Source organism: Mycteria americana, chromosome 6, assembly GCF_035582795.1.
Source record: "Mycteria americana isolate JAX WOST 10 ecotype Jacksonville Zoo and Gardens chromosome 6, USCA_MyAme_1.0, whole genome shotgun sequence".
Classification (NCBI taxonomy): domain Eukaryota; kingdom Metazoa; phylum Chordata; class Aves; order Ciconiiformes; family Ciconiidae; genus Mycteria; species Mycteria americana.
Window position 1 is genome coordinate 63,725,707 of NC_134370.1, and position 22,046 is coordinate 63,747,752.

The 22,046-nt window shown below is 46.2% G+C and overlaps 1 protein-coding gene across 2 annotated transcripts in view; it reads left to right on the top strand.

The window, feature by feature from the left end:
- Positions 1–22,046, top strand: part of SLCO3A1 (solute carrier organic anion transporter family member 3A1) — a 152,643-nt gene that overhangs the window by 92,889 nt on the left and 37,708 nt on the right. The gene's annotated exons all lie outside the window — the stretch shown is intronic.

The window sequence follows — 22,046 nt, forward strand, 5'->3', positions numbered from 1 at the left end:
AGAAGAATAAGGAGGAAAACTACTTTCCCTGCAATGCTTTGAAGGGCTTTATTAGTTGGCAGTCCATTTTTTAGGCCTTTTTTTTTTTTTTAATTAGCATAGAGCCTCTGTGGATGCCCCCTCTCTCCATCACTGCTCAGCGGGCTGACAGCCTGGCACACTGATGCCGTCACAGCAAACTCAGAGCTTCTGCTCAAAATCCTGGTGCTCGCTGGTGTTACCGGAATGCAGCAGGCTCCATTCTTGAAGGGCTTTAGTGTGTTGAGTGGAAGTGAGATACCTTGGTCATGACAGTGGGATGAAACAGGAGCTTTCATCCAGGAGAGAGAGAAGAGAGCATGGCTGGAGGGTAAGGAAGTCTGTGTGGCAGGCACAGACGATTCTCAGCTCGGCTGCTGCTTTCCTGTCCTTGTAGGAGGAGCAAAGGGGACATGCAGCACAGCCAAAAAGGACAGTAATGTGGTACCCGGCACAACGTGTGTGAGATAAGGTGTTTGGTGATGGAGTGCCGGGGAGACCCCAGAAAGCTTGGCTTGTATTGTGTCCTCTGCCGTTTGCCAGCAGTGGGAGGTGAGGCAGGTACATTGGGCTCAGTTTCTTCTGTCTTTAGAGGGAAGAAAGGCAATATTTTGACCTTTTTTTTTTTTTCAAAATACTTTGCGATCAAGGACTGTGGAATCTGCAGTCCCTGAAATGAGTGTTATTACTAAACTGAGGCCACAGAGATGTGACCTTTTCAAGCCCCTACTGTGCCAGCTGCAGAGTTTATTCCTCTTGCTAGTATTTAGGAGATGCTGACCCTTGATCCCAGCAAGCAGAGCTGCTCATCTGATCCCTCCCTAAACCAAAATCAGCCAAGTGACTGTGAGCAGTATAAACAGGTCTTTGCTAATCTGGTTCCTCTTGACTTGAACGAGGCAGGATACCTTTGCACCAATGGCTCAGCCAGCTGGCCTGTGCTTGCTAAAATAAAATTACTTAAATTTTAAATCTTTGTCACATTTAAATGGGCGTGCTTACTAAAGAAATAATGAGAAGCAAAAAGGGGGCACAGCTGCACTTGAAAGGGAATATTTGTCTGTGGCTCAGGTCTTACAGCAGTGTTTATTACTGCTGTTGGGCGGACAAGGTGGCGTGAACATGGAGAACCACCCATCAAACTGTCCTTAAATCAGCAGGGAAGTTGCAGTGCAATTCATATGCTGTAAATACAGCTCCAGGCAGCTGGAAGCAGAATATGCAACTGTCTACTCTCTTCCCGATTCATGCCAGCTCTACTTTTTCTTACAATGACAGTTAAAAGGAGAGGTATTTGCATTCCCTCTGCCCACAAAGATTACATGGGGCCAACAGGCAGCACAGAGTCCCTTTTCTGAAATGACAGTACCTTGTTCACGTATATTAACTTCTTTTGCCTTCTGCCTCTGGATTATTCACGAGCCAGACAGTATGCTGCCTAAATACCAATAGTGAGTAATGAGGATTAAGTGTTACCTCTAATTCCGTCGTTACAAATATTTCAGAACTTCCTGTTCAGGCTTAACTGCTATTTTGGTGTAAAAAAGGCAAGTCTTGGGTGTTGAGCTGCTGTTGGCCGTGACATCACAGCGCTGTGATTTTGGGTCTGGCGTGACACATATTCCGGAGAGCTAAGCTCACTCAAGCCTCTTATGTAGATGTGTCTGAGAACCTCTGCGTTGAGAGAATCACTCGTTAGCGAAAGGAGTAGATTTTTAGTATGCAGCAAAAGTGATTTTTCTGACTGTTACTGCTACTTCCCCCCCCCCCCCCCCCCCAGTTTGCTTCCTGAGCTATAAAATTCAGATCCTGAGCCAGCATATGAGTTGGGGGGAAGTTTGGGAACCTGTGGCTTGGTTCCAGTTTGGGAATAGTCAGGTGTGAAATTTGGGATCAGACAGGGAGTGGTGCAGGTACTCCTGGCAAGGGAAGGAATTGAAATGTGGTCTCCTAGAGGCAGGTGAGGGAGGAATACTCTAATGCCTGGGCTAATGATGGTGGTGCTGCCTCTTTTTCCTTTGGCGCAGGTTATGAAGCATGGGTTTGGTGCAGGGGAGGTTAGGTATTTTTGATCATGGTAATGAAACAAAACCAAAAAAAAAAAATAGTGCTCACTGGGACTTTTTTCTGTAAGTGCTGTGTCAAGAACATCCATGAGGTTTGGAAACGGAGTTGTTCCGTCTGAAGGATTTTTCAGATCTCATAATCACCCATGACAAAAGTTGTGAGAACAGTGAAATGAAAGCAAGCTCCTCATACAAAGGGATGGGCTTTCAGTGCCCATCTCCAGGGGCAGGCGAGGAGATCCATAGGTGTTGTATCTGTGGTATGCAGGATGTCTCTCATCAAGCTCCTTTTCCCCCTTTCAAACACATTAAAACCTTCCTCTATCTCCGACACTTCCGTGCAAGCCCAGAATTATTTCAAATGCCCATATTAATTAAAGGGCTATAAAGGTCTATGCATGAAGAGGTGACCTGTTTTCCTCCACGTTATCTTTTCTTGCTGTTACAGGACCACAAGCACTTTCTTCTGCAGACCATGGTGGAGGAGAAATGGCACAAAGGGGTGGTTCGGGGGCCAGGGCTTTGTCCGCTGCCTGCCGTCGCTGAACGGGGTGGTTGCAGCACGTTTCTTAGCAAGCAGCATGTGGAAAGCAGGATCAGTGCTAGCGAGCAGTCCAAAGGCTGGGTTAAGCACACCTTTTGCAGCGGCGCCTGTGTAATATTGTCACTTCAGGATGGATGAAGGGCCCTTTATAAACAGCATCATAGGTCTGTGTGTCCCCAGAAGGGTTTTATAATTTCAGACTGTGTCAGTCAGCACTTTTTTTTTTTATTACAGCACCTGCTGTTGAAACGAATAAGTAGTTTTCACATACAACATCAAGTACCCTTTTCTCCTGTCTTCCTTTTCTCCACTTGTTCACTAGTTCAGTATTAACAACAAGCATAAATGCTCAGTTTTGCGTAGTAAAATTGTACATGTGGGTATCTGAAAATAATCCCCTTACAAAGCCAGGAAGAGCAGTCCTACCCTGACGTGGTGATAAAGTAGATGCGACCCAACAGATCTGGGCCATAATACAGCTGAGCAGTGGTATGCTTTCCTCTAGTAGTGAACTGGATGGACTCTAATCTGTTTGGACTCTGCAAACTGCATATTGCCAAACTGTCCTTGGTGACACACACTTCAGTTATCATTCCAAATGGCTGCTAATCCCCTATTAGTATTATGTGGTTAATGGTCATTCACCGGGAAAGAAAACTTTTCTCTTTCCTAAGTGCAAAGGTATAATAATTTGCCTGAAGGCTTCAATTAGTGCACTGGAGATGAATACAGTCTATGATTTCAGTGCCTAGGTAATTTCCTTTAGACACATGCCCTGCTACAGTCTTGTGCATAATCTTGCCAAAATGCAGTGACAAAATGATTAAAACTTTCTGCTACAGCCTCCGTGTTTGAGGACGTTCATAAAGGTCGCTTTCAGATCAGAAAACCCCTTGGTCATCCCTGCACCTTTCTACTGGGAAAACAAGACATACCAGGTTTGCAGAGTAAAACTTGCAGGGTGATTGCTGGGTCTGCTGGACGCTTCTCACTCTGGCAATTTTCTATAAGGTCAATTCATTCCAGTTGAGGTGTTTTGCAGGATTGCATCGAATTTCTCCAAATATTCGACAGGAGATTGTCAACATTATGTCATCTGGATGGGGGCAAAATATTTTTTTAATATAATGTAATGATAAGATGAAACAAACTTTAGGTAGCTTAATGTAATAATAAGATGAAACAAACTGTAGGTAGCTATTTTCTACTCTATCAACGCATGATGTTTCGATAATTTCAGTGAAGCATTTTGGGAATGTTTCTTTTGGCAAAAAAATATCACAAGGTCTGATTTGTCTCAACGTTGGACTAAAGGAAGTATTTTCACAGGGATGGAAAAATCTTTTATTTTTACTGAACTGTTCTGTCAAACTTCCCAGAGAGAAACCTAAGCCTCTAAAGCTGAGGGTTGTGTGCATTACTTTTCCTGGCAACGCGGTGTGCACTGAAGAACTGCCGTGATGTTTGTAGATGTTTATCTCCATGGAGTGCTAACCTGATTAAATCATGGATTTGACCACGTAAAGGAAAAAAGTGATGAGGGGAATTAACTTAAAATGCTTTTAGAGTTGCAGCTTCATTGAGAAAAGGAACGCAAACAGGATAATGTAAAAAACCAAGTCCCCTTCTTCTCCCCGTGGTTCGGGTTACGCCGGCAGAGGCGAAGCACAGCGCTTTCTGGCAGACATATGCCTGCTTTGCAAAGCAGAAATGATCACGATAAATACCAAGCACTTTCTATGTGTCCGCTCTGGATCCTTTTAAACGTATTGCTAGCTTTAATAATAAAAACCTTCTAGGAGATGATAAAAGAACAGAGTGAAAGCGAAGGCAGAATGTTCCCCTCAGATGGCCATTTCATTGGTGATGCTTTACCACAAAACTAAGTTTTTAATTTTCATACATCGTATCCCCCACAGGATGCAGATTTGGTGACATATGGCAGAGTATCACATTAATTTTTATCAAGATCCTGTGGGTAACTTTATTGAGGTGTACTCAGAGGGAAGCTACAAGCCAGCCCTAGCAGCCTGCAGCTGCAGCCCGAGAGGCTGGGAGGATGCTGTGGAAAGCCTGGCTGGAGAAATCCTGTTGGCTTTGATGCGATGCAAGAGGTGTCGGGGAGCTTGATACAGTCTGAACAAAATTTACTCGTGATCAAGTCTACAAAGAAATCTGCTATTTGAGTGGTCTTGAATCAGGATATGCGCTTTTTGCTGCGTTTTAGCTCCTGCATAGGACATCAGCAATGTTGTCAGTCATATTTCCTTTGAAATTTGGTACCTGTAGAGAATGGAAATTAATGTTGAGTGTAATTGTGATTACTCGCTTTGGGACTGCTGCTTTATGAAGGTGCCAGGCATCTGTGTCCTTTTGTACCTGTGATGTGTGCCAAGCCCTTGACTCTTTTCTGTGCTTGATGACTGAAGATAAAATTAAGACTTGATGATTATTAAAAGGAGAAGGACATGCAGTTCAGTGAGTGGCTGCACAAAACATGAGAAGGGATCCATCAGAGCAGACTGTAAAGTATGTAATGCAGAATCTGGGCATTTATTGATAGCAGTGCTGGAAAAAGGAGATTTAGGATTAGGATCCTGGTTCCCTAAAACCCTGGGAATATCCTTGGTCACATCCCTTAGCCTCTTGATGCCTCAATCCTCTGTCTTCTCTGGTTTAGTGAAGAAAATAACTGAAATGTGTGATACGCAGTGACAGGAGCCTCTTACTTCCCTTCAGCAAGAGAGCGTGTGAGTCTTCCTTGTGCAAGGCTTGATCCTCCTGTGTCAGGAACCGTCATTTCTTTTTTGGGAACTAAGAGATGGTAAAAATTAGAGGGTAGAAATTAGAGGATGGAGGAAATGAGAGGTTTTCTTTGGACTGAAAGACCTGTTCTCCTGCCAAGGTGAGCTTGCTACATCCTACCAACCCACAGATGAACTTCTGACTGTGCTTTGAGATCTCTCTGTGATACCGCATAATAAGCATCTACAATACTTAAAGACAACATTTGTGGCCAGGCCACTTGACCTCTGGAGTTAGCACAGAGCCATTGCTGCTTTCCACGACCACATATTCATGCCAGTCATAAGAATTTAGTATGTTTGAGACCCCTACTCTCTGTCAGATATAAATGAGTCCATGAAGCCAGCGTTTGTTAGGGAAGAGGCAGTCAGAAGGCACCCATACACCTGCAGAAACCCAGCACTTTCAAGCCTGTCTCATTCCTCGGAGCCAGCTAGAGCACAAGAAGAAAACAGGAGCCTGATATTTGTCAGGTAAAAAGACCCCACATTTCTACAAGAAGTTTTATTTCTATTTTTTGCTATCGTTAGCATCAGGTTTGCTCATATTATATCAAAGCGGCTCAATCCCAGCTGATGTGGGAACAGTGGGGATAAGGCTGGTGCAGCCTGAGTATTCACAAAGGCAAGTACCGTTGTACAAAATCTCTACAATTTCAGACCTTTCAAATTTCTGTCTCCCTTGCTTACGGTATTTCCCTGTTCTCCTTTCAAACCTACCTCTCCCTGAAGCCAGACTGGTAACGTAACCAGAACGGTGGTTCTTGCAATGGGTTTCAACAGCACATTAATAACTAATCAAGGCTGGAATCATAGCAGGTGGTTAAAAAGGGCCTGTTGGTCATCGTTTTGAGCTCTGGCAGAAAGCCTGCCCTGGAAAATGTAATTACTGTCCAAAAGAATATGACAAACTCTGCCAAAAATAATAAAAGTAGATCATCATCCAAAGCCACACCAGCTGAAACATGTGGCAGTTTGCGCGGGCCAGCCAAGCGAGATCCTGCAGGGCTTGCTGCTCGCGGGAGCGGGGCGGGAGATGGCGGCTCTGCTTCCTGCGTTGAGTTTTCGTGGAATGGGTCTTCATTCCTCTGCACGGAGGAAAATGTGGCAAATTTTGAAATTTTCCACAACAGAATATTTTGAAAACAAAACATCTGAGATATCAGTGTTTTTATTACCTCTTCATTTTTTTACATGGCTGTATGTAATGCAATGTGAAAATTTATCACATAAAAGTGACAATGTTTTTTGAAACCCAAAAATAATAGTGTATTCCATTTTGAAATTCTGAGAAGGAGAATTTTCAACATCCTGTCCTTTTCTCCCTCTCCCAAAAATGAAAATAAGGATAAGCAGCCATTTTCTCATAAAGCCTCCTGATTTCTTCTGCTGCATTTTTCCAGTGGCACAGTGGTCCATCAAAGGCTTTCTGACCAATTTCAATTACCAGGACTTTGCAATAAAGATAAACCTTATGAAATGCCGATATAAGAAGCATGCAGCTCTATTTGATGGTTTGGAAATTGCTGTTTCCAGCCTCCTGTCATGTGCTCTGTAGGATTCCTCGCTGTAGCAGTTCTTTCATCTGGATTATTTTAAAATATGAGTATTTTAACTTGGATTGCTTTTCAGGACTGGGCTTGGAAATGCCAGCGCTGGCAGTTTGGCTGGCAGGACTTGCAACATATGGGTGGTAACAAGCTCTGTAAACCTCTTAATCCAGCTGAGGTCCAGCCAGAATAGTTTGGTTGTCTGAACCTGGTTTCATTTTCTGAGCGCTTACCTATGTGGTCTTGAGGGATTAACTTTTTCCAGGAGGTGATTGCTGTAAGCAGAGTGATAAACAGAGAAATTGAGAGAGTCCCCATGAATTCATTAATAGAGCCACACTGGAGATGGGCAGGGGCCAGTGGGTGACAGTACCAGGGTGACTTTTAGGAATACTACTCTGAGACATTTGCAGTTACTTGGGTGAGTGCAGCCCCTTCTTTGGCTAACCAGGATGAAGGGATGCTTACAAAGAAAAGCAGCTTGAAGCCAAAGGTATGGGAATTTAAGGGGCTTTTATTAATTTAAAAATTAAAATTAAAAAAAAAATTAAACCCAACCAACACCAAAAAAAAACCCCTGTACCTCCATCCTCTTGAAAGCATGAACCCCATCAAAAAGTAGCAAATCCAGAGGTGGACATCTCTGAACAAAGTGGAAACTTGGCAACTTCCCGGGAAGAGGAGGAGTACAGGAAGAATTTTGGAGGTCCTGTTTCAGAAACAAGCAGCTGTCATGCACCTTCCTGTGCTCATCCTACGTGGCCCACTAGGGTTGCTTCCCTCAGGCAAGGGCTTCCTCCCACTAAACACCTTTAACTGGGCCATTTTGATGTGTTTGATTTTCAAATGGGATATTCACGTGCTTTTAATTGACTTCCCAACTTAAAAGGCAATCCCAGATCTATTGTGGGAAAGAATTGCTGTCCTCTTCCCGTGCCTCCATCCTACCCCTCTCCTGGAGGGCTGGAAAAGGGCTTTGTTTTCATCTTTCAGCTGTGGTGGTGGATGCTTAATTAAGGGAGACAAGGCCATAATGATAGCAGCAGCTGTTCTCTCCCCTGGGGAGAAAGAGACTCTTCAGGGACAGGGTCCTCCTTGGCACAAAGGAAAATATTTTTATGAAAGCAACACTGGAGAGGCTAGCAGCTCCCCATGGCTTCTGACTCTGTAAGAAACCTCAGCAAAACGTCCATGTGGCCTGTAGTTTTGGGAAGTGGAGGGAAGACTGGGCACTAGGGATGAAATGCTGAATAACACACTCTATCAGGAATTATAGTCCTCTGGGTCCAGCCTCCGGGGTTTGTGCTTATAATGCAACTGACTGCTAGAAATTATATTGGAAGTAATCTTAGATTGGGGGATTATCCTGCGTCCAGCCAGCCTCCCCAGCCCCCAGAACAGACTAGCATCTGGCATCCCTCAGATTTCACCACATGGGGTGAGTGGGGGGGATATTTGGAGGGGGTTGTCAGACTGGGGCACCCCTGCTGCCTGCTCTGAAGTGTTTTGTGGGAACATCGTGCTGTCCCACCCATAAATAGTAGGTATTAAGACTTCCCAGATTTCTCTTGCCGAGAAGTTTGCATAGAGCCTGGTGAGAAGCAAGATTGCCATGAAGCAAAGCACACCTGGAGCCACAACCACGCATTGCCCACAGGGATCCCCGCGGATGGTGTGAGGAGACCTCAGCGTAGTCTTGCCACCATTCCGACGAAGCAGGTGGAGCTGCAGCCCGTGCGCGGCCAGGGGCTGAGCAGCCCCTGCGGTGAGGGACCTCAAAGGGAGGAGATGGGTGGAAAGAGGCACAAGGATCCCAGCATCAAGCCATGGGTGCTCTCTAGTAAAGGTCTGGCAGGCCCCAGGCTAGCACCCTAAATGTCTGGCCATCCTCCATAAGAAGCAAACGGTGGATTTGATCCAAAGCCAGTTAAGGTCGGTGGAAGAGTTCCCATAAACTTCAGTGAGATTTGGGTCAGTGCGAAGAATGACTATTGTCAAGAGTGAATACTTTTTTCTAAGTGGCGTTTGAAATATGAGGAAGCGGAACAACAGTTTTGTTTTTAATTTCCTTTCCTTCCTGACGTCTCGGCCATTACTAGACTAGATTAAATCTATTCAGCAGGGGAAAGCACGGCACTTTCCTAAATGGTTGGTACAGATAACAGTTATCAGCACTACGTTCCCAGCAACTTGCCTGTCATCCTGTCATCTGTGATTCCCAGGCCTCTCCTTGCCTCAGGAATTTAGGATGGGCTTACTCTGTAATCCGTGCCCGTGAGTCATCCTCTATCGTGCAGCATAGTCTCTACCCCAGCAACAGCCAGGCAAAGGGAGATTTGAAAAGACATCATAAAGGATCTGAAAACTGCTCTTGCTTAAAAGTGAGAGTTTTGCTGATGGCTTTTGGGAGGGCAAAGTGTCGCCTGGACAGTTCTTGGGGGAACTGTTGCTTTTCAGCCACTTTCTTCTTCCTGCTTTCCTTTGCCAGGGGAGCAAACCGTGTATTACATTGCTCTTTAATTGTCCTGAGGTTTTCCTCCCGGACTTTTTGAAAAAACATGAAACAAAGGAGAAAAAAAATTTAAACGCAGTTAATGTTCCCAGGGAGCTGGCAGCCCTGGAGCAGGAGTGATAGGGACTGCAGGGCAACGGGAGGTTTTCCGTGGCACAGGAGTGCCTGAACAGCAGAAATATGAACTTTCCACCCATGTTTTGGAGAGCTGGACTCTGTGGCAGGTACCGCGTTTGGGTTGGATAACTACGTGTGTGTGTGTGCTTGATCAGCCGGGGCGAGAGGGGGATTCAGGGAGCTGCAGGCTGTCGGGGTATGCACCACCGTACCAGGCTGAATGAATCCGTGTCCTCTGATCTTGGAAAACAGCTTCTCTGGCTGATGCTCGGAGGGGAGGCCTTGTTGTTGGCACAAGGAAGAAACGGCAAACACTAAGTTAGAGGCATTAAAAGGACTGGAAATGCAGCAGTAGTCCTCTGCTGCTGTCAGGCAAGAGGTGGGAAGGAAGAGTGGGGAGTTTTGCAGGGAAGAGCCTTTCAAACGGTGAGGCTGGCGTGGAGGAGGTCCAATGGGGAGGAAACAGCTGAACTTTTCTTCCTGACTGCATCATTGCTCAGAAAAGCAGCAAGCTGTCTGTGTTGACATAAAATGTCAGTTAGAAACGGGACTCGACGTTTTCTCGTTTAAGGTATGTGGGATGGGAAGGGATACCCCCAAGACTGAGGTTAAAGCGAGAGGGAGGCAGTCTTGGCAGCCTTATCCTCAAATGAATGTGTTACGTCTGTGCTGAACTCAGCGCACAGCTTAAAAAATAAATAAATAAAGAAGGAAGGCGGTGTTGCACCAACCTCCAAACTGATAAATGCCAAAATTGAAGTTTTTCAGGCTCTGAGATTTGGCCTGTATGTGTGAATAGCTCATTGTACTCTCAGTCATATGATCTGTTGCTTTTTTTTCCTAGTGTATTCTAGCATACAGGGAGGATGAGAGGTGCTGGCTGTAATGGAAATCAAGTGATGGAGATAAAAATGTACTAGACCCTGGAAGGGGCTCGTGTCCGCATTTAACAAACATGGATTGTGCTCGCAGGTGGGTTAGACAGCTTGCCTGAGCAGGGGAGAGAGGGATGGGAAGGACATTGTGCGGTTGCCTAATGTATCCCTACTCCTATGTAGGATCAAAACAACCCACTGTTAAATGAGAAATTGGTCAGCAAACTCAGAGGAGAATCACCATCCTGTAGAGAGGGAAAAGTGCCCTGAAAGTGCATTTCCATACTAACCTACTGTTGGCACAATTCCTGGGAAATAACTCATGGAAATCTGGCTGTCTTTAGTTAAAGCGGCACCGCAGATTTGGTAAAACGGGTGTTTGTATTTAACGGCTGGGAGGAGATGAACACAGCTCGAAGGCATGCGACTTAAACCCTTTAAAAAAGTGTACTTGGCATTTGAGCGTACTTTTTTTCCTTTCAAGGTTTCTTTGGTGGCTGCTTCCCAAGGTAATTAGCGTGGAGAAAATTTGCTTGAAAGGTGGAAATTGCTAGTTCAAGCTGGCGTATTTGCACCGTACGTCGAAGGTGTGAAATCCGTGTCTTGTGGACTCTTGCGTCAGGGTGTATATAGCGTGCCCTGGATTTGTACGCTATAGTTAGGTATGTTCTTACACCCGCTTCTTTAACGGAGTTGGCTTCTTCTGATGTGATAACAAGCAAATTTCAGGGACAAGAATGTGAGCCAGCAGGGTAGGTGGAGCAAGTGACTTGTCCTTACATTTCAGAGATTGCTGAGCATTGGCTTTTTGTGATACACCTGACTGGACATGCGTTTGGGCGATTTTTTGTTTGCTTGCTTGCTTTTTGCGGAAAGTGATGGAAAACTGGACTATTAAGCTCTTTTTCAAGAGTTTGCCTAACCTAGCCTGACTCTAATCTCTTGCAATGCATGTCCAAACTACCTGTAAATCCTTTGGAGGAAGAGACGCATCTCTTATGAGCATTAAGCAATATGTATACCTTCAAGGATGCTGCTTTATATATATAACCACCATGAACGTAAGCATTTTAGCAGAGGGTAACGGAGACAGCATTGTACGATGCAGGGAGATCTATTAAATCACCACGTGGTACGTGAGTTTTTGTAGGCAGAGTGTCTGACCAGGATGCTTGCATGGACTGATGCGATTCTGCGGGTTGTTTATATGTAGAGTGTATGTAAATATTAGGAGACAGGGTGTCAGAGTGATTGCAGCTTAAGTAGGAAAACACTGCTACAACAATACCACTGTGTTCATAATCCTCCATGAGTGTTCACTGCTTTAGTTAAATATGCAGAGACTGATGGAGATTGCTAGTGGATTAGTGTCTCGTATGACTGGTGCCAGGGATTGATTAGCATAAGCAAATTTCTTTTCCAGCTTCCCATCAGTAAGGAGAGAAATGCAGCAAGCAGTCCCTCGGCTGCCTGGAAGGGTACTGGGATGCTAGGAGTGGGGAACAGTTTGCTCCCAGTCTCAACTGGTGAGACCAAAGTAATCCCAAGACTTTTGTAGCGGGAGCATCCTTGTAGTTTACCTTACAGAGCTCACAGATTGACTGCTTTAGTTTTTGTTTTGCTTGCAAATGCAATTTTGAGAGTTGTGGAGATTTTGTCATTGTGTGATTTGTTTCTCTGCAATCTTGGTGATCCTGTTTCAGCAGCTGGGCAAAGCAGTGACCTAAAGGCCAATACAAACAGGGCTCTGGGCTGGGATTTTGGTTGGTTTGGGGGGTTTTCTTTATTTCTGTGTTTATCAGAATGAGGGCACAAGCCAGCTAATGGGTGTGGTTTTGAGCTGTCAAAAGTGCACCTAGTTGTTATGGAAAATTCGGGGCTGGACCGTGAGCTTGTGCTCCTAATGCAAAAGTCCAATCACTTTTTGTGCCGCTCTGCAAACATTATGTGTGTGCATCAGGATCCCCTGGGACTGTCAGTTGTTGGTATAACATTGATCAAATGTAGCCTTGATAGTGCTGGGGACAGGGATTTGCTGATAAAACAAACTTAAGGCTTGGTAATAATTGAAAATGCAGGGTAATTCACCAGGCACCTTCAAGTCCTAGCAACCTCTTTAGGGATTAACATCTGAATGCTAAATATAGGCCAGAACAAAGAACTGTGCTGTGAAGAACCAGCTTTAGATACAGCCATTAAGTCTTATTAAACACAGGGGTAAATAAGTCATTCTGCAGCATTTCCATACAGTGGTGAGTAGCTTGCATTAAAAAAATAAATCTTCATGAAGCAGGGGCTGATTTTACAGGCTGCAGAAAGTGATTTGGTAAATTGATGGAAAGGTTTGATAGGAGAAGAGGGGAAGAAGCTGACGGGAGATGTCCAAGGCTGCCTGATTTCAAACTAGGTAATAATTTATTTCACTGGCTGAAGGCAGCAGGGCAATCAAATACTGAACCCCTCTATGGGGTTCCCATCACAAGTGGTCCCATGGAAATGGGAGAAGTCAAGTTCAATCCAACACTTCGGCTTTGCAGGCTTGCTGCTTGCTGGAGCTGTTTCACTGGCCAGCAGCAGCTGCAGGTCCAACAGTGAGAAATAGGATGTCTCGGGACAGCGCTGTCGGTTGTTTTTCCAGGTGTTGTATTGCACACGCAAATGCGGGCAACGAACTGTTACGGTGGAATCGATGAGAAGAGCTCGGAACCAAAATTCAGACGTGTGTTCTAACTCATTTTGTGTCCCTGATTACTAAAGCACTGCATAACATTCGTGCATTTTGTCACACTTAACGAGGAGGGACTAGCCTTTGTTAAAAGGTGGAAAAATGATGAGAGGTAGCAAACAGTCCTCAGGAAGGTCATGGCTGAGCAGGGAATTCAGTCTCTCACTAACCTTGGGAGTGCCAGGACATCCTTCCCAGTCTCTGGCATCACTTGAGCGACCCTAAATAGATGTCCCCAGTCTGAGGGGTCTACTCTGGAGGCAAAACTAATAAACAATATGTGTGCTACTGTACAGGTGGCAGAAACACCCAACCTCTTCCCCTCTCCCCACCTCGCACCAGTACAGGGCTGGAACCACTTTGATCCCCATCAGAAAGACTAAACATTAAAGTGAATTATCCCAAACTTGCTCCTCATTAATCGACAGCTGGAGGTACTTGGAAACATCTGTCAGGATTGTTTGAACATTTCCTTCGCTTCAGTGGTTGCACCAAGGAAGCAAAACAAATCAAAACAAGCCGTCAGTCCAACGCCATCTATTCAAGTTTCCTACAGTTGATCGCAGCGGTGCAAATAAGCAGGATCAATAAGGGAGCGGGAGGTGGTGATGGGCAGCTGGTTGTGTAGACAAGGAGTCAAGCAGCAGGAAAAATGATGTCTTTCCATGTTAAATGAGGAAAGCTGTCTCCAGGAAGGCTGGGAAGGAGAGACGGGGGCTGAGCATTATTACTGGACTCTGCGGGAATGCAGGCATCCCTGTGCCCTCGTGGGAACAGGGCAGCTCATGGGCACGCTGTCTGCCGGGGAGGATGGACAGTGCCGGATGACTCCGGTGTGTTTTGCTGCAGGAAGAAGCCATCTGGCTAGGAAACAGCCTCCCCCTACCCTTATTGTGTGTTTTTGAGGTTACGTCAGCTGATAGAAATCAGAGAAAACCTACTGAAGTGACGGGCTCTGCGGTGCGAGCGCAGAAGCCTTTATCCCAAGCCCTTGAGGGCCAGTAACTTTCATGCAGGAGAATACACCATCTCCAGTCTGTACCAGTACACCTTTGATTCCTGCGGGCTGTGCTGGGATGGTGTCTCTTTAAGGGCAGGTTGTGGAGCACACGAATTACGGTATTCCAGTAATCCCTTCGCGTTGGCCTGCCCCGTCCTCCACGCAGCAGGAAATGTGGGACAAGCAGGGTTTTGAGATTATCTCGTGCTTTGCAAAGCAGTTGCCTTTGTGCTTTTAGAAACGGCTCGCTCCTGCAGCAGGCAGGGGGCTGGGGATGACATCCTCGGCGGAATGCTGTCCCATGTCTGCAGCAGCATCCCGAGGGCCACGGCAGCGCGTGTGTGCTCTGCCCTCCTCTGCGTACCCCGTACGTGCATTTTGTGGTGGTCACTGAACCACCTGGTCGCTGTCATCCTTGGCAGAGATCACATTTTGCTCCCTGATCCATTCCTGCACGGGGATGTAGTTACTTGATGCAATGACAACACTAGCTTTGCAGCGGAGAAAGTTTCCCCACGTCTTCCAAATTGATCGGCTTTTTGCTCACCAAAGCTGTCCCTTGGGATGGTGCAAGGGGGAAGAGTATTGCTTTGCCCATACGCTATGCTGCAGTGCACAACCTCTTACACTAATTTCATGGAAACGCCAAGGCAGGAGCAGCCTGGCTCAAGGGGACCGTAAGCCCAGCAGATATCAGTGACATCTCCACGGCTAAATAAAACAGGATCCTCTGCAACACCAGGGTTTGCCCATGGTGGGGAAATGCTGTGTAATTCACTGCTGATGGTCCATATTCAACTGTTTCACAGCTAAGAGCAGTGAAGATGTTTTGAGCATCCGGGCCCCGGCTTTACGGATCATTTTGGAAGTGTCTCTGCTTTGCCAGAGTTTCAAGGCATGTTATAGAGGTTATTTAACTCCCTGGTTCTCAGGCACATCTAGTTCAATGCCTACAAACCTGTGGAGGAACAGACTGGAGCAATGCAGTCTGTGCACATGCACCTTGGACCCAGCTCTTCCTAGAAGGGTGACCCAGGTTGCTGTGGAAATAGTAAGCAGTATTTTTCAGAAGTGTCTGGATGACTTAAGCAAACTTTAAATGTGATTGCAAGTCCCTGGAGGCAATTTTTGTAGTGCTTTCCCAGGCTTTATTGGCAGAGGGTTGCTTTGCATGGGGACCTTGTATCTATTTGAACCTTTCCAAAGTGCATCACGAACTAATCTCCTTCCTCTCAGCTTCAAATAAATCCTCACTTTGGGAACAGTTGGAGCATGACTTCTCTTGCTGCTGCTGGCTCTTGGGACAGGCAGCAGGGCTGTTTTGACAGGGGGGCTTTGGGAAGAAGTAAGTAGGTAGGGGCCACGGGGACTCTAATTCAGCTCCATACCCAGCTCCATCCTGCAGCTGGGAACACTGGGGAAACATTGATGTTTCTCGGTGTAACCTTCCATCCTTTTTCCTCTCTCCCTGCTCTCCATAGTGAGTGCTTCTTAATCACATCTCGGTCTGCCGCTTGGTAAGGTCGGGAAGGTTGGTAACCCTTGGGCTCAGGGTGTGCTTGCACTGGTGACTGGAGCTCAGGAAGGTGTGCTCAAGGTGAGCTTTAAACCGGCTAGCATAAATACGAATAACAGTTCAGTCCTGGCAGCAGGATGCCTGTGTGGAGCTGCAACATGGGTCCACAGTGCTAGGTGGATTCTTGGGTACCAAGCTGAGATGCTTGCTGAAACACGTATCTCCAGAAACTGGGCTTTAAGTTGAATGTTAGACGTGTGGCACCCAAGGCACAGAGCAAAGGCATGAAGAAGGTTGCCCTGCTGGTGACCTGGAAGTGGCACTGACTCTTGGCTGGGAGATTTGATGTTTAGATCAGTTTGATATTGAGGCAGGCAAGGACAGAAGCCTTCAACGTCTTTGGGGATGAAGTCTTGGTTTAGCACCTTCTCCTGTGTTCCTGGGCCAGTTCCTTTGAAACCAAAGAGCTTGATTCAGGTATGTTCCTGAAGCAGGCCTTAACTTGTATATAAACATTGTGAGGAGTAAGTCAGAAATATGTATCCTGCTGCTATACATTATTGCATAGTCTATTATTAGGCAAAATAAATGGCAGATGCCGGTAATGCTTGATATCAGGACTTAGGAGGAATGTGAGATAGGGCAAGATGACAGCTTAATATGACTTTTTAATTTTCTCATTTCTCCACCTTATAGGATACTTCTGACATTCCTACCACTATGCACTAAATCCCCTTACAAAGTGCGTTAGTTTCTTTATAAAGCAAAACAAAACCCAGACTCCTGACCATTTTGCTTCACGGTTTCATGTAAAGAAGCGAAGCCTATAGGTAGAAGAGAACAGACATAGGAAACAGCGTATTGGAAGGGGATTAGGAAGTAGAAATGGGGGTGTGATGCAAAAAGCGTGTGGCTTCAGTAAGAGGAATGGCTCCTGCTCTGATAGCCCTGCGTGCTGTCCCGCCGTGGGAGATGCTGCTTTTCCTCCTCCTGTCTCGCCTACCCAGCTCACCTTCGCCTGGCGCTTGTGGGCAGCTCTCCAAAATGGATTTCCTTGTGTCCTCAGCCCTGGTGGGCCTGAGGCTTTGAAGCAAAACGACTTGGTGTTCTTTAGCCGCCCGTGTTCTTTTTTCTCAGCCCATGACTGTGTCCTGAACCTGCTCTTAGTCCCCAGCAAACTGTACCCGAGACGCCTCCTCGCTGCACCTTGGTGAGGCTGGCAAGCCTTGCTGCGTCTCCCTCGATGTCTTATTTCCAGCCAGGAGGGTTTCTGCTGGGAGTTACTGTCCCCAGTTAATTCGTTACAGAGATCACACCCATTTCACACTGTGAACAACACAAGTCTGCTCATGTTTCACAATCTTGTTGCTGCTGGAAAGCAACTTGGATCGCCAAGGGACAGCTCTTTATTACTGAAATACTGACATCCTTTATCCCTGCCTTTGCAACTCGGTTCTTGTGCGCTTTGCATGACTGACTGAGCATCTCTGTGCCAGAGTCTCTCCACAGATGTAGTGGTACCTGCTGCTGCTCCTTCCCTTTCCTCTAATGGAAAACTGCATTATCAGTCCTGGGCCTTAGTAGTGATAAAATCCCATCTCAGAATGTCAGATCTAATACTCCCCTCTGTCCCAATCCTTTCCTCAGCCCCTGGAAAATGTCTGTTAGTTGACAGGACAAAGCAGGATTTGGCAAATTGTTCCGTTTGAAAAGACGGGGAGGAAAATATTTCTGATTTCTCAGTCCAGCCTGGCTTGCCTTTTTTTTTTTTTTCCCCCTGTCTTTTTGAGAGGCAGGGAGACTGTTGAAGGGGATAGAGCAGGAAAGCTGAAAATGATTAGCTGTTTTCAAAATAACATGTAATTGTGCTTTAAAAGGGCCCAAACTGAAATGAAGTATTTGTGAGTTATCAAACAAGATGTTTGAATTGTCCCAAAGCAGGGTCGTTTTGTTTTTTAATTCGCATCTCTTGAGTATTTCTAAGAATTGCCATAATTTGGTAAGAATTAAAAAAATAATTCTAAGATTAAAAATACCACCAAATGGCACAAAGGAGAAACCTTTTTCATCGTAGTTTCCACTGGTCTATGTAGGGCTAGCTACGTAGCAGGGGACATGCCCTGCTCCTCCTTGAAATGTTGGATGCAGGACCAAGCACAGAGCCCTTTGAAGAGGCGCAGCCAGCCCTGCAGAGCAAGAAGCATTTGTTTCCAGGGCAGTATCCTCGAGGAGGATATTTATTAATGTGCTGCTCTGAGTGATAGAGATAAATTTTAAGCTGAGAATGAAAGGGAAGAGGCTGTAGTATCCTATACTGATCGCCAGTTTTGTTGCCATCAGTGGAAGTTTCGCAAGAGACTGATGGAGCCAGGATTAGACCTTTGATCTGTTTGCTCCTGGTATTAGTGCTCTCTGGCTCTATCAAATCAGGCTGATCTAAAAGTTAGAGGGAAACATGGGAAAAGACCTAGCAAGTGGTGTTAAAGCTAACCACAAGTTTAGCACATCTTTATCCTTAGCAGCAACCCCAGGACCGGGAAAAGAGGTTTTGCTAAATTTCCTTCTCTACTAAGCAGCTGCTTCATGGTTACATGACTAGGTGGATGATGGGGAAAGTGTTTTCCTGATAACGGGGGCGACTAGCAATTGTGCAGAATTTCTCAAAAGAGGAAGGATGTCTTAAGCTAATTCTAACTTGGCTAATTTCCCCTTGAGCCCTCAATTCCACGTAACTGTTCAACCATAGGCACTATCCCAGTCACCTAAGAGCATAATTCTTGTGCCTAGTAGTGTGCTCTGTTGATCCTTGAGCGTGGTCCAGCTCTGTACAGGCCCTAGACTATCCATCGTGACAGTCCATGCCTTGGGTTTTTCCAAAACGTGCTTGATTTGTGAGATAAAGTGTAAATTACTGTTACTGCAATGGTAGGATTTTGTTGGGTTCTCAAAAAAAGATAACAAAAAGGGCATGGGGTGAGCCAGTTGTTTTCTTGATTTTAGGACAGACTACAGAAAAAGTAAAAACACAATTAACACGAGGGTTTCTTAAGCTAGCCTAGAGGTGAATAATAATTTAATATCTTTATTGTAAGATCTTAGATACCTGTTTCCCTGTTCAGTGGATGCTCTATCCCACATTGCCCTCTAGTGAGGACATTGCAGAGCAAATAACGCCTTCCAGCTTGCAGCCGCCAGGATACGAAATGTGGTATTTTAATACCTGAGGACACAGCTTGTTTCTGAAGCAGTAGTTTGCCATGCAATGCAAATAGTGTGAGGGGGGCAGCATTCACCTGTCGCAGGGGCCGGTGCGTGTACCTGCACTGGCCGCAGCTTTCTTGATGTTTGCTTTTTGTTTGAGCTAACTACCTCTGCAAGAAGATACCTGCTGCTGATGGATCACTAGCCAAAGGTCCCTGCTCCCTTCTGCTTTGGAAAAAGGGGAAAATATTCCCTAGGGGTTTTTTGGTGAAGGATGATATTTTTCCACATTCTTTGCCTTACCCTTTGCTCCATGAAACACACTTCAGTTCTGTGGTTTTGCCTGTATACACGCAGTCTGACAACCTGCCTGTTGTTTGGCGTTCATCACAGGACAAACTTCTGTCCCTCTTCAACCCAGCACTGGTACATCCAAAGATGTTGCCTAGAGGGTTAGAACTGGTCCTTGTCCTTCTACCTGCTTAGCCGTGTGAGCCTGCATTGGTGCCAAATGACAATTTTGGTGTGTTCCCAGTTCTCCAGAGCTGTTAAACACTTACAGAAAATCATCAACCAGCAATAGGTTTTTCAAAAAAAAAAAAAAAAGGGAAAACAAATATCTGCTGTCTGTGGAGAGCAGGTCATGCCTGATTCATCCTGTCCTCGCCGTCTTAAACCAGCCCTGCGGTGCCCAGAGCTGCCCTCTCTGGGTTGTGGGTGCCCTGAATCAGCTGTCTGTTGACCACGCAGTCCTTCTGCTTGCGGACACAGGTCCCATCAAGGCAATGGCACAGCAGTTCAGCAACCCCCTTGGCTCTTTGGTGCCTGTGGGAACCTGTCGCAGCCCAGGGTGCTTTGGTGCCCGAAGCAACCTTCCCTCGGAGAGGGTCATCCCTGCGGATGTGAACCCTCAGGCAGCTCTGGAGGAGCAGGTTTCTCTGGGTGCTGGGTACCAGGGTCTGGGCTGAGGATCTGGGACTGGGAAAGAGGAGGTGCTCAGGTCTGCCTGGGTTTTCCTTTCCCTTACTCCTCCTAGGGCAGGGAAATGAGAGCAGAGCAATGTCCGGAGTCCTGCTGAAATCTAAGGGCTCCTCATTCAAAACATGCGCTCTGTTTGTCACTGTCCCAGGCACTACTCCAACCGATAAGAGGCCCAGTGTGTCCATATGTGCTTGACCATAATTACATAGAAATTCATAATTAATGTTCAGTCATCAAACATTAACCTGGTCTTTGATTGCCAGCTTGTTCGTCAGGGTAACAGCCATGGCCCTTCCTCTGCTAGATGCTATGTGTTTAAACACTTTGACTAAAAACTTAACGGTTTTAGAACAGTTTGTTCTAAAATCTGTGATTTCCTGCATGCAAACAGCCAAAGGGTGCAACCTGATTGCACGTATGGCAGATACGTGGGTGAAGACAGCACCCTGCTATCAGCGGGACCCTCCCAGGGCTGTAGGACCCCCAGTAACACGATCGTGATCGTGTTTGGGAAGCTGGGGTGGGCTGCACCGTCACCCAGCTTGCTCCGCATGGCACTTGTGGAATGAATGACAAACACTAATGCCATCTAGTGACCAAAAAAAATGCGATGTGGATATTTTATAAAATGCCACTGGAAATTTTATAGCCCCAAGTGGGGCAGGCCTTGAGGCTGAGAAAGAGGGAGATAGTGCTGGGTGTGCTGGGAAAAGAAATCCCTTTTCCCTGCTCTCCCGACCTGTCTCTTCCCTCATTTCACATCCCACAAAGTACTTCTGCAGGTAACCAGGGACTGGGATCTCCCACATGAGGCTTTATAGATCCCTAGGGGAGTAAGGCACGGGCTTCCTAAGCAGCTCTGTTGATTGAGGAGCACAAATTCCCCAATGTACTGCTGGATCGTGGAGCACAAACCCAACGCCCAGGGACTAAGTGACTGCGGGGAGGGGAGGTGGCTTGCTCCACTACTGGCATGGACATCATGGGCAGAGACTGTGGCGACTAATTTAAGCTGGCTGCATGGGCTGCAACACGGTGCCCTTGCTTCAGCTTTGAGTTTAGCTGAGACGGTGCAAGGGATGGCAGTGACTTGTTACTGCAACTCATATGACCTGACACTTTTTTTTCCTCCCACCACCTTTGTTTCTCCCTCTTGCTTCTGTAGGTGATAGCTGTGAAGGCATTAATGTGCTGGGTTTCTGTACAAGTGGCTGGCTGGAGACGCCCTTGCTTTGTACCTAGTTACTAATCTAGCCAAGTCATGGTGCCACAAACCTGGAGGAATTAGTTTGCGCTCTGCATTTTAAAAATGAAGGTGAAGTTATTTCTGACCACACCAGCTTATTCTGCTTGGCTAAGCTGTCATTGGCAGGTGCGGTTTGCCTTGCATAGGGCTGGTGGTCTCCTGGGAGTATTTTGCAGCTTTGATCATTTCTCCAACTCCTGAGAAATGCACAGAGAGAGAACTTGGGAATTGAAAGTTTCCAGTTAAGGAACTTGAGGGCTGAGATAGCTGCGATGAAGCACATTATGAATGCACCGAGATGGAGGCAGCACCCCCAGAGAGGTTTGGAGGGGGATGTGGGATGTACCCTGCTGCCGAAGGAGAGCAAGCAAAGCACCCAGATGCAAATAAGCTCCTTCATGGGACATTTCTGAAGTGGAGCGACACCAAGACTGGTGCCAGCACAGGCTGGCACATCACTGGCCCCGAGGGTCCCAAAGAGCTGCCTCCCTCACCGGGCACATGGGTCCATCAGCAATGCTCTGCTCCAGAGTGAAGCAACAGGCGTTTGCTCCACTCCATGCTGCTCAGACTTGCCCCTGCTTCCTTCAGAAAGCCATTTACAAGGGTCCTTGGGGACTTTTTGTTGTTTTTCTATCCCAAATGTGAAGGTACCAAGTATGTTCCTATTGTCTAATTTACAAACGTTTTGTGTTATCTTTGCTGCTGCTTTTTCTGGATTATCCTTGTGTCCCCCTGCCTTTCTGCCCTGGATAATTGAGAGTTGGCAGTGTGCCTGTAGCATTCCTGTTTCAGGGCCAAAATAGGAGTGAGAATAAATGCTTCTAAATATTGTATTGAAGCAAATAAGTAATTTGCTCATAATAGCTCTTTGCCTGGCATTACACTGGC